The sequence below is a fragment of the Martes martes genome, assembly GCF_963455335.1.
Source record: "Martes martes genome assembly, chromosome: 6".
NCBI lineage: Eukaryota > Metazoa > Chordata > Mammalia > Carnivora > Mustelidae > Martes > Martes martes.
In genome coordinates, this window is record NC_137893.1 from 124,811,682 (window position 1) to 124,826,367 (window position 14,686).

Below are 14,686 nucleotides of genomic sequence, written 5' to 3' on the forward strand. Positions count from 1 at the left end.
CCCTGGCTATCACCCAATAATGCCAAGAGCACCCCCTCCACAACAGTGGCAACCAAAAATGTCTCCAGACATTGCTAATTTCCCCTGGGGAAACTAACTGCCCCCCACCCTTGAGAACCACTGCCTTAGTCAAACAAACCAACGCTGACAAAGACAAAATCCCACAAAATTAAAACAAATTTATATATAAACGCTAACCTTACCCACAGATACACCGTGTTATTTTAAGTCTCTCTATTCATTTGATACACTGACGAAACCATCAGAGAACTAATAAACGTGAAATATTTAAATCATGATGAGACAGGGTGAGTCTTCATCTAGAGTCAAAGTGAATATATGAGTCTGGCCTCCTGAGGAGGGTGTAGGTGAAAGCACACATTTGGGAACCATTGATGTCTGGATGGTATTTCAAGTCCTGAAACCGGCTGAGACCACCAAGAGAGGGAAGTGAGCAAGAAAACAGAAATGGTCCAAGAACTAAATCCACTGACACTACAACGTTTAGAGGTCAAACAGATGAGGAGGAAGCAGTGAGGCTGAAGGAAAACAAGAGCATGGAAGAATCCGGAAAGTCTGGAAAGCGCGTGCCTGGAAGGTTGTTAATCACCACGACTGTAGGTCAGGAAGACAGGGGACAGATGGAAAAACGACCACTGGGTATGGCGGAATCAAGGTGATTGGTGACCCTGATCAGAGCGCTTCAGAGGAATGAAGACAGAAGTCTGATGGGTGAGAGGGTTCAAGAGACAATGGAGGAGAGACTGAGACAATTTCATTTCAAGATGGGAGAAAAAGCAGCATCTTTGCATGCTGGAGGGAGAGATCCAGTGATGACGAAGAAATGATCCAGGAGAGAGGTAAAAATTGCTGGTGTTGTGTCTCTGAGTTGGTGATTACAAACAGGGCCTAGTGGACGACTACTGAGCTCTCCAGACAGCTCATCCATGGGCACAGGAGAGAGGGTAGAGAGAACAAAAATTCAGATTAAAAAATGTGCAGATGTTCCCTCTGAGGGCTTCTATTCCCCGCTCAGATCTTAAACAAACACTCCCCTCCGCTACATGATTTATCCTCCTGTCCATAATGTCCATCCCTACAGCCGCACCATACCTGTTCTCCAAGCACACGGAACTCCCAGCCTCTTGCTCATGCAGATCTCTCAGTCTTTATTTCCTTCCTTTTCGCATTATGATCCATCACTTCAACCATTTTCTTGCTAATGCCCTTAATTCCTTTGCTATCCTAGCTGTTCCACTTCACATACTCTGCAAACCTCAAATCAATATCAATGTCTTTCCTCCCATGCTGCAGCCTGAGTGCTATGGGAGAATACACCTATTCTAATTAAAGCTCCCCAACTCAAGCTAAGCTCCTGCTGCCTGGTAATCATTTTATATGACCTGCAAGTTCCCATCAGGCTTTCCTCCTGCTCACCTTGGGGGATATAACCTTTACCTCATTCACGTCTCCACTTCAGCTGACAAGACTGCTTGTCACTGCTTGATGAATGGGCTCACCATCTACCCAACTGCCTCGGAGTCCCCTTTGACTCTTTCTCATTCACCTCCTCCAGTCAACCATCCAACACCTACTGCCTCAACTTCTCAGACATTCCTGTACAACTCCCAAATCCAGCCTCTACTAGACCATGATAGTGGTGGCTGTCTAGTTTGTAGATTCCCCCAAAAGACATTTTTTGTGTTCCTTCATTCTTTGCATGGTCCTAATGGCAAAAGCCTGAGTCTACCTTTCTGACTGCACTGATTTTTTCAAGAGCAGGAATCAAACTCACACTGACCCAAAGAAGCACAGCTACAGTGATTGGTTGAGTGATGGGCACCTAATGATGGCAAGCCAATTAGAGCCCTTCCCTAGGTCTTTTCCTAGGGAGACCTTTTTCCTTCAGCACAGTGAGACTTAAAGATGCTAGTGACCTTAGCTCTGGCTTCATACAAGAAAGTGTTTTAGGATGCCTGGGTGGCTAACTCAGTTGAGCGTCTGCTTTTGGAGCAGGTCATGATCCCAGGGTTCTAGGATCAAGTCCTGTGTCAGGCTCCCTGCTTTTCCCTCTCCTCCCTGCTTGTGCTCTCTCTCACTATCTGTGTTGTTATCTGTCTCTGTCTCTCAAATAAACAAAATCTTAAAAAAAAAGAAAAAGAAAGTGGTTTAAAAGATGAAACCAAAACAGAAAGAGGATACGGAGACAAGAGACGGAGAGAGAGCACCCTCAAGTTATTGGAGTTCTGGTTCCAGTTGTCACTCTGGTCAGGCCAGATACATCTCTGTCACTTTCACACTTGGGTAACATCCATCCAACCCGCCCTCTAACTTTATTTCTCTGAAGCCTAGTGTGAGTTTTGACATTTCTAAACCTAGAATCCTCACAGGGCACAAGTCCAGCTCAGTGAATGACTTCGTTGGGTCCTGAACCTACCATTTTCTCTTCTGGATTACTGCCACTGCTGCAAGATGCTCTTCTCACTTTGAGAGAAATCTGGTCTAAAGCTTACAGTTTCTAAAGGCAAATCTGACCAAAACCCCCTGAAGAAAGTCTTCAGTGATAGCAATATTTCTGTGTGATCTGTCTTCTGTCACCTTCTAGTTTCTCCTCCTGCCCCTTTCCCATCTCACAGTTCTCTCCAGCAACATCCAACTGTGTACAGGTTCCTCAGCAAAGTCCCTTCTCTTCTGTGAGAAATGTCTTTATCCACATTTGGCTCCCCAACTGTCATAATTCATGTATCACTTCGATGAAAGGATTTCCTGAGTCCCCCCTCACTGAAAGGTGAGCTGTTCCTCCTCCATACTCCTCAGTCACCCCTTTCATATGTCAACCTGCTTTTATTACACTTCACTGTAATTTTTAGTTTACTTATCTCCACTGTGAGATTTTTAAAGACAAGGATTATATTGTTCATCTCATTCACCAGAGTCTAGTATAGGGATATCACATGAAAGGTGTTCAATAAACATTTTCTGAACAGGGAAAGAAGGGAGTAGGGGTATTCAACAATTTAAAGAGTAAGATATCTTTTCATTGGTACATTTAGTACATCATGAAGTAAGTTCTTTTATTTCTTTTGCCACAATTCCAGATTCTCAGGAATGATTAACCTCTTAAGCCAGTATGTTTGTTTTATAGGGATATATATACCAGTAAGCATAAATATAACATTACAGAGGTCAGTAAATGATGAAGAAATTTCTAGTCATACTAGGCAACTTATCTCTCTTCTGATACATTGTAGTCATAATGTCTTCTCACCCTCCATGTTTGTCAGAACCTCTACAGACTACTTTTCCCTCTATCTACAGGAAGAGTTATGGAGTGGGGAAAATCAAATTTTCTGTTATAGAAGATGATGCAGAAGAATCAAATTTTCTGTTATGAGAGAATACATTCAATTTATACAAGAATGGGATAATAGACATGGATATCATTTTTTGAAATCAACCCATGTTTCTAGAAATCACTTATTAATATTAAAATGACTTATCCTATATCATTCTATATGATGTTTGAACTGCATTTCAGAAGTGATAAACAGAGCTCTTTCACAGAAGGACAAAGTTCATACTTCTAATTGACATTGCTCATACTTGAACATCTTGGATTAAGTTTCTTCTTTTGCTTCTATCTTGAGTCAGAATTGTAGTGGCTTTTGAGAACTAAAGCAGGGCTGCTTCATATAAATTTCATGTTCAAAGTAGCTTTGAAAAAAACAGTATTGGCCTATTTCAGTGTAGAGACTGCAAAGTAAGAAAATCTTCAAAAGGGATTTGATTCAAATTCTTCATCTGACAGGAGATGGAGACAAGACAAATATCTATAAAATGAAGCTATTGTGTCTCCTTCCACAATACTCTTACTTGGCACTCATGATTCAGTTTGTTATTCTCTCCTGTCACAGAAAAGTCAGAAAAGTAAAGATATGCAGTAGCCTAAAAACAAAGGAGTACAAATGATATTTTCTCACCCAAGGAAAGCAACTAACATTTCTTCCTCTGTAAGAACTGTTGAAATACTTGGTTTGGACTTCTGTTTATGAAATATTTTTCAGAAAGGGTCAGACTCCAAGGGCAAGACAATCAGAAATAAAGGATGAGTTCTAGGTATCAGTTACCAGTCAATAAATGCCACTTTAATTGTTGATATGGAATAAATGTATATTAAGGAATGAAAAACATAAGGAAAGGTATGGCTTTCTTATTTGCTATATAGTCACTCTCCACTACTGCCATCTATGCTTTCTTGATATTCCTTATCTATTTGGGGTTCTGAAGTAAAGGCTGAGGGTGTCTGATGAGCACAGAAATGGCAGCAGCATATCTAAGGCATACCAGAGCAGTGACAGAAACTGTTTCTGAAGGACCATAGAAATTAAAAAAAAAAAAAAAAAAGCATTCAGTTAGAATGATGATAGTTTGTCAACTTGACTAGGCCAATGGGTGCCCAGATATTAGGCTGAACATTATTTCTGAGTGTGTCTGTAAGGCTGTTCCTGTTAGATTAGCATTTGATTGAATCCATAGACTGAGTAAGCACATTGCCATCTTTACTGATGGTGGGTCTCATATCCTTCAGAGGCCTTACGAGAACAAAAAGGTAGAGGAAAGGAGAATTCCTCCTCTCTGCCTGAGTGCTTGAGCTGAGGCACTGGTCTTCTCCTGCCTTCTCCTCTGAACACTACAAGTCTATGTCCCAGTCCAAGGGCATCTGGACTCAGACTAGAACTACACCTGAATCTCCAACTTGCTGATGTCAGATAATGGGACTTCTCAGCTTCCATAATCATGAGCCTGTCTTGAGGGCCTTGTTTAATTTGCATAAAAGCAATGTCCGTGAGCTGCAAAACCCAATATTCTTCAAATCAGTTTTTAAGAACAAATATTGTTATCATCAACAAAAAACAAATTTAATAATCACTTAATGTATATAAACAATATAAAGAATTCTAAAAAATAAGAATGGCTACCATTTAGCAGTATCATTGACTCCCTAATATAGAGACTATAAAATAAAACTCATGAAACAGTTTTTGAAAGTTTATAGACTTAGTTTCAAAATAGCTTAGTCTCATATTGCCCCAGTTTTTATGTCAACTACATGACAAATTCAAGAAAAGTAATTTGCTTTCATACCTTGCTTCATCATTCTACATTTTCACTAATTAAATTTAGGATTTTGCAAGACTAAACAAGCGAAACCAGGAAAGTAAAGAAGAAACAAAATGTTAAGCAGTAATAAAGGTCTTGAGGAAAAATTTAAGGGTCAAAAAAAGGAGCTGATGTGACTAGAATAAAGCTCATTTGGGAAATGAAGTGTGACTGAAAAGACAGGCCATTTTAGGAGCCAGCATAACATAATGGATAATCGCAGGTGCTCTGGAGTCAGGCTGTCTGGGTTCAAATCCTGGACCTTTCACTTACTAGGGGAAACTAATCTAATCTCTCTAAACTTCCATCTCTTCACCTATGAAATGGGTTTCACCATATCTATTTACTAGTTTTATTATGAGGATTAAAAGAAATAAGTGAAAAACAGAGTACGGTCTACGTGGTAATGGCTAAGTGTTAGCTGCTGTTACCATTGTCATCATTAATATCACTAATAGTCCCAAAAGTTAAAACTTCTTGAAAATGTAAGCTATTAGCTCAGGAGCGCTCCACAGTTCTCAAGAAGAATTTGTGCTTAAAAATTCTGGTCTTAGAAGCACTTAGAATCCAGCCAAAGAAAAAGGGAATATGCTAAACACATCAAGCTAGTGTCAGAGACCTTGGGGGACAAGGCCACAGAGTGTGTTCATCCCATCAGCTGGAGGAAAGGAGTGTGTGGCAGGACAGCCACCTTAGATGCTAACTAGGTACAGCTTCAAAGTGAACAGTAACCACTCAGGGGAGACTTTCCTCCTGAGAGAGGTGCCAGATTCCAAAGCACAGCTCATGTGGAACCCTCAACTCCTGCAATCCCCAAATCCCCAAATCCATTCCAGAGAAGCAATTTCAAAACTGCCAACTGTAATTAACACAGTAGTATTCAACTGTGTCTACAAAATTCTATTTATCTGTTAAAGAGACTAATGCATGTCATTTTTTTCATATATGGCACATTAGCTCATTTAGTGCTGGAAGTAGAAGAATAGAGTATATTCATCTTTTAAAATATTTTAATTCCCCTGACTGCTATTTACTTCCTAGTAGGAATATTTCCCTTTGTTTGCAGGCTAAGGAAACATCCCCAAATGCCTAGCACTTCAGATTAAATACTCATCATAGATTTCTGAGAGTATACAGTCCCATGATCATCTACATGAGTATATACTAGTACTAAGGTTCTTCCTCCAATAAAATTAAGCAGCACTCCTCTGAGAAATTCCTTCCTCTTCTTTAAAAAAAGGTTTGCTTCTTTTGTACAAATTCATTGTTAGGATTTTAAGAGGCACCTGGGCTAGGGTTGAGACATTTCCTGTGTACTTCAACCCAGCCTTCTTTAACATCTTGTGGGTACTGGGGCTTCCCCTATTCCATTGATAAAATTATGTTGCATGCCTACCTTTTCATGGCCAGGAAGCGTCTCTTCGTGATCAGATTGTATTTTCACTTCCTTAATTGCATCCCATTATGGGCTACTTATCCTCATGTACATCCTGCTTTAGCGCCTTTTAAGAAATCCTAAACATTACTAGACATTTAAAAAGTTTTATTATAATGACCTGCCTATTCTGGCAGAAATAAGTCTTCTTTAACGTAAGTTTTGCTCACTCCAGGAATTTTTATTCTACTTATCATTAGGGTCTGTCCAGAGCAGGAATGTCTCTATAACGATAACTGGAAGTATTCATTAAACCAGGAGTATATAAAGATGGTAAAAGGATTTGTTGAGAATGGTTGACCCATATGCCAATATGATCCAAGTATAATTTATTAAGTGTATTTCTGCAACTGCATGCCCCAGGATTCCATGAGTCTGTAAGCATAAAGGAGGCCAGAGTAGTATTAGGGTCCACCTCTTGCTTAGTACCCCTACCTGCTGAATCCCCAACAATTCTAGGAGTCCCTGGGATATTTCAAATATTCTCAAAACCAGTTGTTTAACGTTCTCACCCTCCTGGTATTAAACTAATTTAGGGAGAAACCACAGTCGCCAGCATCCTCCACGAGAACTCAAGTTGCTACAAGGTTCCTGATCCTCTGACAGTTCAGAGCAGCACGGGTTCTGAGTTTCCACAGGGCAATGCATCTCCCTCAATGAGCTGTGCTTTACACAGAAGTGGGGGAGATGCCTCTTTCCTAGCTCATGGCCTCAGCTCATAATCTGATCCCCAAAAGAGTATTTTTGGCATCCCTATGTCTCTAGTGTCACAAATTTCTTCATTTAAAAAAACAAAACAAAAAAGGCTTTGCTGCCCTCTCTTTGTACTGTATCTCCTTTCTCAGACCTAGTTACCTGTCTCAACTTTAAGGGGTTGCCAATCCCACTCTTAATCCTAGTTCAGGATAAGTTTGGATTATACTTGTTATAAGTGTATTTGTAAGTATCTAACAAACAACAGAAGATATTCAGTGGTTCTGGTAAAAATGTCCAATGCCTCCTCACCCCCCCCCCCCCAAACAGACACACAATGATCTTGACCTAAGGAACTGTTCTGTTTCAGGAAGATTCTCTCTTGTGCCCCTTGCAGGCTGTACTGTTCTGCTGTGTTTGTTCCCAGAAGTTTATCATTATGTTTTAGTTTGGGCTTATACACTGGCCAAATGCTGTCTTTAAGCACTGAAGCATTATCAGCTGGTTTTTATGCAAGGTTTCAGTTTTTCCACTGAGCTTCCCAGAATGCTGATTATGGGTCTGGCATGCTGTGTGGCTCTTCTCTGATCTTCTTCTTTCTTTGCAATGGTATTTTTTTTTTTTTTTATAGCACAAGTTTTCTTTCGCAAAGATGAGCACAGGAAAGGAACATGGATTTTAAATCCTCTATCTAGAAGAGTCTTTTCTGCTCAGAGTTTGGTCTTTAAATGAACTCTGGGAATTAAACATCCCATAAACAACAGAAGTTGAAAACTTATTCTTGCTTCACATTCAAAATTCTGTGGATGACTCTATCACATCTTGTCTGCCTTAATTACCAGTTACGAAGCTCTGAAAGCTTAACTTCCTTACTTGCTCAGGAAAGACAAGTTGTCTATCACTTTATTAATTTACTTTTCATTATTCCTTTTTATTATTATTACATTTAAAATTGTGAGATGGTACAAACTGACCCTCCTTCTCCAGATGCAACATTACTAGTAGTGGTTGAAATAATAATAATGTACTAGTAACTTTACTTACATTGTTTCCTTTAATGCTCACAACAATCTTAAGTGGAAACTTTATTATCCCATTTTATGGATGAAAAAACTAAGGCTAAGAGAGACTGAGAAACCAGCCAAAAGTCACTCATTTAGTAAGTGATGGAACCTGGAGTGAAGCAGTTGGATACTTCTGTATCCTTATCTGAGCCTGATTCATTTAAAAGGGAAAACAAAATTCCATAATAAATAGTGAAAAATAAACCTTTGATTCAAACTAAATTTTGGGGAAAATGCTATTTGGAAAAGAATTGCAATTTGTCTTATAATTGATAAAATTTAAATTGCAATTATACTGTTTTGTTTTTCTGTAGTATAGCCAAAAAGTAAATAAAACCAAACAAAAAAATCCTGGTTTGTAATTTTTTCGACAAAAGAACATTTTGTATTTCATGTAAGATTCTCACATTAATAAAAATATCTGAATCATTTAAAAAATACTTCAGGGTATCATTTATTTTCCCAAGGGTCTTATATAGGTGTTTGACATTTACTATAATCCTTCCATATTCATCAACTTTTTTTGACTTTCCCATTTAAATGTTCACTTGCTTAACTGCCAGAATCTCATCTGAAAATGGCCTTTCCCGTGATTTCAGCAATTCTTCAATACTACTACATTTTTTTTTCTTTTTGCAATTCATGGATGTGTCAGTGACTACTCTAATTCATCTGTAAACACCATTAATATATTCTGTTTTTGGTTTAAAACCATCTTTAATTGGCAGGCCCTGTGGGATTCATATTTCTTACTCTCTTAGTCTTATGCCAATAGTCACTAGAATCCCACAAACAAGTTTGGCTCCAACACAGTATTTCATCTTAAGGGAAGGAGTAAAGAGATATTCTAGGTTCAGTTCTGAAAATACAGTAAGAGGGGATGGGGGAGAAGAGAGGACGGGGAAAAAGAAATACATACATGTTCAAAATCTACCAGGCACTGTATTAATCTTTTTAACATGCTTTCTCCTGTTTTACCTTTACACTTGACCCACAGGTAGGTAACCAATACTGTCCCCTTGATCCTCACAGTGCACCCACCCATTAAACAGGCACTATTAGCAGTACAGAAGAGGAAACTGAGGTCTGAGTAATAGTGCAGCCAAGCAGACGCCATCCAGGCCTGGCTCTGAGTAGCTTAATACACTCTTAACCATTGTGTACCCTACCTGCTTATACTGTGGGAGTTGCTCTATGTGAGATCAGACAGTTGTTAGTTTGGTTTCCAATGTAAATGTCACTGAAATTACAAGACATTAAAAAAACCAATTTAACAGTCTCAGAAGTCTCACCTTAGTAGGTGGGAAGGACCTGACTTTGTTTAGTGGTAACAACCACCTCAATTAGACCAACTATTGCTTCAAAAGTCTTTCATGTTTAAGCAATTACACCTCATCTCCCCACAGAGAATAATATTGGCAGACAGCTCTGTGAAGTCCAAGTGCAGATGTCATCTGTGAAGTATCACAGTCTACAAATGTAATAGTAAGCCAGATGATGTCACTTTGTGCCCAACCGGAAAGGCCACCTAGAATCTAGTGGGTCCAAGGTGAGTGGCCAACAATCTAACCATTTACACACAGACAAAATGGTATTGTGTAAAACTCATTAATGCTCTGCTGAACTCAAGCATGAGATTACTTCATCAACTCATTTCACAATGGGCGGCCAATTTTTTTTTTTTTTTTTTAGTACATTAAGGCTATGATGCTCATCTAAAAGAACCACAAAATAGCTTTAATACATAGAAATACAAATAAAATATTGGGTTCTTGGATATTGGTTTGCTTGTTTCTTAATACTTCTATAATTGTATGATTTAAATTGCTACTCAGGCAGGCAAATATAACTTTGTAATTTTTAAAGGCTTTTTTTTTTTTACAGACAAACACACACACACACACACAAAGATGAGTACTTCAATCTGTTAAAATTAAATAAAAACAAGTTCCAGTCATTTAATTTATATCCTGCATTCTATTATTCCCTGAAGCACTAAAATATCTACGAATACAAATTATTTTAAAGGAAAATTTTTAAATAAAGTGAACACCTCACACTAATATTATTGTAATCCTATGCACTGAAAAATTATCTCGAATCCATTTTATTGTCTTATATCAAAGCCAGAACAAGGACTCTACAGCTTATTCCCAAAGGAAAGCTTTGTTCTTGTTATAACTTACAACAAAAGATAAATATGTTCATTTATTTTGGAGGTGGAAGGAAGGTCGTCATGGACCTACTTTGATGTCGTTCTGCTGACCAGTGGGTCATGAAAGTAAGAACTGAGCCACAAGTGATTAGGAGAGCCCTGCAATAACAACTGTGTTCTCTGGGCTTCCCTGACTGGCATTTGACCTGTAATAGACCATAATACTTAAGGCCTAAATGGTTTCACATGGAGCTACTTATTAAATCAGAAGGTTTTGGGGTTTTTTTTCTCCTGTGTCAAGGTGAATGCTTGCTAAAGCTTGAAGGATTTACTGCAAAATAAAAGTGATACGTAAACAAAAAAAAGATCCCAGTCTTAATCATGACATTTATCTAGATTTGGTGATAACATTCAAGGGTGAAATTCTAGAGCAGACTTTTTCACCCTTAGCACTACTAACGTTTTGGGGCTGGATAATTCTTTGCTGTTGGGGCTGTCCTGTGTATTGTAGGATGTTTAAGAACATCCCTGCTGCTGTCCTCATTTCCAGTTGTGACAACCAAAAACACCTCCAGACATTGTCACAAATCCTCTGGGGGGCAAAATCATACTCTCCCCACTCTCAATCCTTTACCCCCAGTTCTTAAGAATTAGTCTATCTTCCAGCAATGAATAAAGAGCAATGTTCAGAAAAAATGAAGGGGAAAATTACCCAAAATTTTACTGTGATTTAATCAGTTAATTTTTACAGGAATTATAGTTTTAAAATATGAAAATGAATTTATAGTATTAAATACAGTCAGACATGTTAAAAAGCAAAACACTTGGCAGCTTCAAAAACAACAACAACAACTCAAGTCTAAAACTTGAAACCACAAGTTCATGAACCTTAAAATGTCAGATTCTCTCAGTCAGGTGAAGACTGTGTTTAGACTGATATATATGATTTCTTATGAAGCCCATATTTAGAGGAATGTGCTATATCATCTAAAAATGGCTCAATATCTAAACAGTAGTAGTACACCATCTATTTGTGGTAGCCTTAAACTGTTAATTACAGGTATATTTAAAGTATTTTATATCTTCTTATTGCCACATGATTTTTAACATACTTTGCATTAGTTCTGTTTCTTCTCATTGCCAACTTCTTGGTGATACTCAAGTCATTGGCTTCATATCTTATTTACATTTAAAGATTATAAAACTAATGTATTATTATTATTCTGCTAAATATCTGAAAGGACTATTGCCTTTAACCAAATTAATTGATGTCTTTTACGAAAGTTAAGAGCAATTGAGATAAATTTCTAACTTCTTCACTTGCTTCATTCCATAGCATAAGTACCAGCTCTGCTTCATGGGGGCTGATTTGCTCACTTCCAACTCACAATTCCTATACATGCTATTTCTGCAAATATGAACAAAACTTATGTCATTCCTTTCTTCAGGATTATTTTAGCTTTAGTGTTGACAACACGTTAGTTTTGTCACCTTGGACAACTCAACCTCATGCTGCTTCAGTTTCTTCATTGATGAAATAAATCGGATGGAATGATCTTTAAATTCCTTTCTAAGTCATAAGTTCTGAGAGTTTTGGGGGAAAATTCATACAAATGGATATTAGCTGTTTGTTCCCTAAAAGCTCTTTAAAACAAAGAATATTATCTAATGGGTTAATACACACAAGAATCAGAAAAAAATAGGTGTATGAATTTCCATATCCAAATAAAGAAATATGTAACTTAAACAAGGTTAGTCAAAATGTCTCTAAAAAGAACATTTAGGGTATTAACTCACAACATCAAATGCAACAAAACAGCTCAAGAATATAATATTCTTCATTGTTATATTTGATGATGATGATGATGACGGCCAAACTACTCTGATTCCCTCAGCTGGGAAATGATAAAAAGTTCATCTTGAACTTTTTGCACCAGCTTCTTAGTGGTATTTATTGGGCTGTATGTGGAAGACAGCATTATTTAGGGGTCAAACATGGAAGGAGAAAGAAAAGGAGGAAACCTACTGAGAAAAAATAATACCTTCTGTAGAGCTGAGTAAATGTTCTAGTTTTATACACTTAAAAAAGAAGAAGAAGAAAAGAATGGAAGAAATAGGATGGTTGATGGACCATGATTTCTTACTCAAGTTAAAGGGATCCAAGGGATGGATCCAATCACTGCATATGACTCATTGTTAGTAAATTAATGGTGTTGAAGTAGGTTCACATAGCCAAACTTGACTTCTTCAGTTGATTTTGGAAATAGTAGTCATTGTATTGTCCAGACAGACCTAATGATCTATACATTAAGATGAGTCAACATAAGAAAAATATCCTCATAAAAAGACTGGAACTCTTTAAACTGACCTCCTTCTGTAGCACCAGTAGCAACTAAGTGAGAGTCAAAAATCAACAGGTCCTACCACTGTGAACCAACAGACACTTGAGCTTCACCTGAAGATAGCAGACAGCAGAGAACTTTCACCAAACACATTCTTGGTGTGGGCTTTCTCTCAAGGACCTTCTCCTAGGAAGTCTCTCAGAAACCTACACCATTACTTAGCTGTAGGAGATTAGACACTATTTCTACAATCATACTGAAAATGGAAAAGTCACATGAATGCTCAATATCATGTGCATTTTACTTTTAATCACAATGGCTACAGTCATTTAAGTCAGGAAATCAAGATGAATCATTTGGTTTTTCTAATCTTCGGAAACTAGAAGGTAGAATGTCTCTCTTTGTTCATTCTTGATGATCATGCAAAATATGAGGGTTTTTTCAATATATTATTTTATATATAACATAAATGCTATTTATAATTTTTAAAGGTCAGCAAATTAATATCTGTGACATGCTAATATAAAAATAAAATATAATTAGCAAAATGGTTTAATTATCTAGGTGATGAATAGTAGGAATTCCTGTTACTTTACCTTCTGAATTAATAAACAACCAATGGGGTGTCTGGGTGGCTCAGTCTGTTAAGTGTCTGCCTTCAGCTCAGGTCATGATCCCAGGGTCCTGGGATCTAGCCCCGTGTTGGGCTCCCTGCTCAGCAGGAAGTCTGCTTCTCCCTCTCCCTCTACCCTTCCCCTCTGCTCATGCTTGCTCTCTTGTGTTCTCTGTATCTCTCTCTAAAATAAATAAATAAAACCTTTTTAAAAAATTAATTATTTAATAATCAAAGCTACAAATATTACTGTTAACTTTACAAATGGGCTTGTTTTAATGTTCTGGTTTATAGAATAATCTTCAACTTATGAGATTTTATTACTGGTAAATAACATATTTGAAAAGAAACTATAATGTCCTTATTCACAAACTACTTTAAAGCAATAGAGAAATTCTCAATATCTTTCATAGTTTATATAGTTAATAGCTATATAACATCAGTCTTTTTAACTGATTAGCCTTTCAAAAACACTTAGCAACAAAAGCTAAAAGATTTTCCATACATGACATTTTCCTCACAGAAACTTAACAGCTCTGGACAATAAACATAGCCTTTTTTTCCTAAATAGAAACTACATAAATATAGAAGCACCTGGGTGGCTCAGTCAGTTAAGCATCTGCCTTCAGCTCAGGTCATGATCCCAGAATACTGGGATTGAGCCTCGCATCGGGTTCTCTGCTCTGTGGAAAGCCCGCTTCTCCTTCTCCCTCTGCCTGCCACTTCCCCTGCTTGTGTGCTCGCGGGCCCACCCTCTCTCTCCCTAATAAATAAAATATTTTAAAAAGAAAATATATAAATCTGTATTTCCGAAAGGTGTCAATATAGCCACATTTGTGGCAAACAGAGCCCTGTATTTATGTACATATAGCTACAGAGATACGTAAATGAAACAGATAAAAAATTTCAAATTTGGAGAAACAATATGAGAGGAAAAAGCTTTCCAGATACATGTGCAGTTTTGTGCAATTTATTCATAAGGCAACTATCACTTTAATTCAAAAAACAGCACATTTTTTATTTTAAAAAGTTGAGTGCTTATGAATAAAAGTACCTTATGAATATCAGTGAGTATTGTTATATATCGTATTCACAGAACATGATTACATATCATACTTTTTCATCCCTTTATGGACATATAAGTCAAGAATTTTAAATATTGTTCATTATTAATTTGTATTACTGAAATGCCTCCATTTTATAAAAAAGCAAACTTAAAGCATG

The 14,686-nt window shown here is 37.4% G+C and overlaps 1 protein-coding gene across 1 annotated transcript in view; it reads right to left on the reverse strand.

The window, feature by feature from the left end:
* The window catches only part of GMDS (GDP-mannose 4,6-dehydratase), a 616,840-nt gene that overhangs the window by 311,500 nt on the left and 290,654 nt on the right, over positions 1-14,686 (reverse strand). The window lies entirely within an intron of this gene.